Source organism: Triticum aestivum, chromosome 6A, assembly GCF_018294505.1.
Source record: "Triticum aestivum cultivar Chinese Spring chromosome 6A, IWGSC CS RefSeq v2.1, whole genome shotgun sequence".
NCBI lineage: Eukaryota > Viridiplantae > Streptophyta > Magnoliopsida > Poales > Poaceae > Triticum > Triticum aestivum.
In genome coordinates, this window is record NC_057809.1 from 368,317,107 (window position 1) to 368,321,635 (window position 4,529).

The 4,529-nt window shown below is 41.3% G+C and overlaps 1 long non-coding RNA gene across 1 annotated transcript; it reads left to right on the top strand.

Moving 5' to 3' along the window:
• Positions 1-381: 381 nt before the first annotated feature.
• On the top strand, positions 382-3,322 carry LOC123127565 (uncharacterized). The gene is made up of 3 exons (XR_006462627.1): positions 382-784; positions 936-2,495; positions 2,971-3,322. It is a non-coding gene; the product is annotated as an uncharacterized lncRNA (long non-coding RNA).
• Positions 3,323-4,529: the final 1,207 nt, after the last annotated feature.

Genomic DNA, 4,529 nt, shown 5'->3' on the forward strand with positions numbered 1-4,529 from the left:
AGTAATCTCCACAAAATAAGTGTCACCGTAGCTTTTATGTTTTGTCTTTGGATCATGTGTTGGCAAAGGTACGTCACTGTGGACACACTAAGAGTCAGCAATCACGAAGCAACAATGTATCTGTCAGTAATTTCTTAATAACATGTTATGTGTCGGCGTATGTATGGACCTTGACATTTTTTCAGTCGGCGTAGGTAGGTACTTAGCGACCTAAAATGTGTCGGCGTACGTAGGGTGTATGGACACGGACTAAGTGTCGGCGTAGATGGACACGTGTCAATGGACTGAAGGTTGGAAACTTGTGGCGCGGGATTTCCGCGCGAGGGGGAATTTTTGGGGTGTTCGTGCAAAATATCCTTCACCCCCGTGCAAAATATCCCCAAGCCCCAACTCGAACCCGACTCCACAAACCTAACCAGTGGCTGCCGCCGTCACCCCCGTTCTCGATCCACAATCCTACCGCCGGCCTCGCGCTCCACTCCGTCGTCAAGCGTCGTGTCAGAGCTAGCATTCCCCCGCCCCAGAGCTCCACCCCGACATGCATCCACCCATCCTTGCGCTCCACCCCTCCCCCCCCCCCCCCGAGCTCCATCCCGAGACCAAGCCGCCGTCCTCGGGCCGCCCCCTCGACATCCAGTTGTTGTCCTTGCCAATCCCCATCCCTGCTGCTGCCAAGGCCCCATCTCCCGGCTCCCGCTGATGCCGCACCTGCTATTGCCGAGGCTCCATCTTTGGGCCCTTCGAGCTACGCCCCTCTTGAAGCCAGCCATCGCCGTGCCCTGAGGTAAGCATCAAATCGTCCTGAGATTTCCTTCTCTGTACGTGACGATGTGTAAGAGCCGCACACCTTATTTTCTAATTGTATTGAAGTCAATTAGGCATACACTTGGAGTTTTTATTTAGAGTATGTGATGGGTTTTTTTTCTGATGTGCAGTGTTATACAGGTGGATAGTTGTTCAACAAAATGATATCTGAACTTCAAGCTGGTACCATAAAAAAATTTACTTCGGTGTTCTGAAGTTTATCAATAAAGTGTAATATATTTGACCATTAGCGACACCCTTCACCATAAGGCATAGATGTACCAATGATGTTATTTCTTGAAGCCAATTTGAAATTTTGTATCTCTTGTGAGTAGCAAGTAGACTGCTCAGGTTGATCTTATTTGTATATCTTGGAATTGTTTCCTGGTTGATATATTGGAAGAGCATTGTTAGTCCAGAATTAATCAGTATAATTCAGTTTGGTTCAGTTCAGGACATATTAAGTATGCTTTAGAACAAATAATCAAAATTATCTGTTATGAAGAACATATTAGGCTTGTGTTTTCAATCTCCCTGTACTTCTATGGTTCCAAATCTTCTCCTATAGTTTTATTGTCTTAACTGCTTGTAGAACTGTACTGCAAGTTAGTTTATTATTGAAGAAAAAATCATTTATTATGATGTTGTCAGCTTGTGCTTAATTTTGTGATTGCTAAAGGCAAGGAAAAGAGATGGTGCAGAAGGAGCTTCAGCAGGCATGATGGTTCGTTAACCACAATGTCGCAAGGCCATCCCCATGGCTTGGTAACACTATTTCAGGTTTGCCTCTCGCTCCCTACCCAGCCACCCTGTAGTGGATGTTATTATTTTGGTTACTCCATGGACTGATTGGTTGCTGTTGTGGTTACTCCATGGACTAATATGACCTTCAGCGAAACCATTACTTTTACAAAATTGCCTACCTTTGTTCTAGCATATTAAATTTTATCAGCATGCTCGAGTGCCTAAACATTGTTCTGTCGGAACATTATTTTTGTTTCTGCCGTCATGATATGTGTGAAGTTTCAAATGACTGGAGATCTCACCAATGGTCATGGCTCCAAAACTTCCATTTGTTCTATTCATATGCTTATCCTATTTTTTAGGTAATGGAAGATGGTTCCTCAGTCTCTGCATCGTTCCATGATTTATATTGCCCGGACTTTTTATTTCTTTGTGGCTTGATCTGGGATCCTACTTTGTTATACAAGCGCCTGCTAGTCAGTGCTTTGCCATTGTTTTTATTGGGATCACTCTGCATATAAGAATGTTTTTACATACTGCATTATGCTCTATCTACATTGTAATTTGACATGTCATCCTTGACAGTTACCTCTATCTGTCTCAAGCTTATATTGTAGAAATTATGTTTTTGTTAATTATTACTATATAGTATTCTTTCACTGTTTCAGATAAAACCAGAATGTTATTTTTGGACTTAGTAGTTTTAGGTTATTACATATAGTTGTCATAATTACAATGCCCGATGAGAAACAAATTACTAGTTCATTTAGTCTTGCCGACAATAGCCGGGAACCACGACCACCAGCATGCAGCATGAGCAATGGGTAGAGAATGGATGACTACCTCACTGGGAAACATGGTCGCACACGTGCAGCAGAAAATGAATGGTGCATGGAAAGGCCACCTCACTGGAACTAGGGCCACGACTTGTAGTGGGCAACTACTAGGTACATTTTTGTTTCAATAGTAATTAGCTCACACGCTATTGCATAGCAGTTTCTATAATGTAAGTTTGCAAGGTTAGCTAGCCTATGTGTTAACACTAAATTGCTTGTATATATATGTGTCATGGTTTCCTTTTCTATCCATGGTTATGTAGCTCATAATCATGAAAATCCAGAGAGGTTGCGAAAGAGGTTGTCTTTTCTTCAGTGAATGCTTATGTAATGGGCTATAAAATAAGCTATTAGGTTGTAGGAACTCTGTTTCGGATGGTCAATGCCTTCATTGTTGATAAAAGTGCAAGCACAGGAACATAGTTCTATATAGTACCATGTGATCCAATTATAACTTCTGTACAAACTATATTGTTAACTATGATATCATGAGGATTTATTGATCAAATATGTGCTAATCCACATATGAGCTTTGAGCAACTTGAATTGATTCTAGTTTCTTGACAAATTTTGTGAAAAATTTCAGGCACTTAGCCAACTGGTGCACATGGACGTGATGACTTTGCAGTGTTTATGGACCAACCAACCTGTAATCATGGGTCTTATGTCTCTTCAAGACAATTTGATGTTTCAGGTATTTTGGAGCTTGCACTCTGTGCATGTGGATACATACTTGTTTGTTCTGGAGCTAGACCATCTAGCTAAAGTCTCCCGTACCAGCAAATAGTGCTCATCCTTTTGTGACTTGTGTGTTCTGGAGCTAGACCATCTAGCTGAAGTCTCTCGTACCAGTAAATAGTGCTCATCCTTTTGTGACTTGTGTGTTCTGGGTGATTGTTAAGATGGTCAAAACTATGCTTTGTCAAGATTGTTGTGTTTGTCAACTTGCGTTCAGTGTATATGCATGTTTGTGAACATATTTTCATTGTTATACAGTATGTGTTCATCATGAACTTGCTTATGGTTGTGAGGTTAATAATTGAATCTATTTAGAGCTTGTATATATAGATAATTATATATATGTATATTGTTTGGCTGCACATCACTTTACCAGCAATTTATATGTTGGCAAAGGCAATATATGTCAGTATAGGTAGGGTATTTGTTGATAGACTATCTATTGGCATAGGTATGGTGTACGTTGCTAATAAATTGTCGGCATAGGTAGGGTGTATGTGGACAGGCTATCTGTCGGCATAGGTAGGATGTATGTGGACAGGCTATCTGTCAGCGTAGGTATGGTGTATCTTGTCTAAAATAGTGTCGACGTAGGTAGGGTGTATGTGGACATACCATCTGTCGGTGTAGGTAGGGTGTATACCGACTAAAAAAGTGTCGGGAAGTAAAAAACTGTCGGCAATACCTTTCCCCACAGCAAGTCCTCCGACTCTTCCATCTTCTGTCAGCATGGGTGTTAACTACAACTTATATGTTGGCAAAGGTACCCTATGCTGACACATTGGTGTGTCACAGAAGCTCTACTGTGGTGTAGTGTCATAAATCATTACACATCCCGGTACACCGCCGGAGGCATTCACATAGAGTCATATTTTGTTCTAAGTATCGAGTTGTAAGTAAATAAAGTGTGATGATCATCATTATTAGAGCATTGTCCCAAGTGAGGAAAGGATGATGGAGACTATGATTCCCCCACAAGTCGGGATGAGACTCCAGACAAAAAAAGAGAGGAAGGCCATAAAAAAGGAGAAGGCCCAAAAAAAAGGAAAAATGAGAGAAAAAGAGAGAAGGGACAATGCTACTATCCTTTTTCCACACTTGTGCTTCAAAGTAGCACCATGATCTTCATGATAGAGAGTCTCCTATGATATCACTTTCATATACTAGTGGGAATTTTTCATTATAGAACTTGGCTTGTATATTCCAATGATGGGCTTCCTCAAAATGCCCCAGGTCTTCATGAGCAAGCGAGTTGGATGCACACCCACTTAGTTTCTTTTGATGAGATTTCACACACTTATAGCTCTAGTGCATCTGTTGCATAGCAATCCCTACTCACTCACATTGATATCTATTAATGGGCATCTCCATAGCCCGTTGATATGCCTAGTTGATGTGAGACTATCT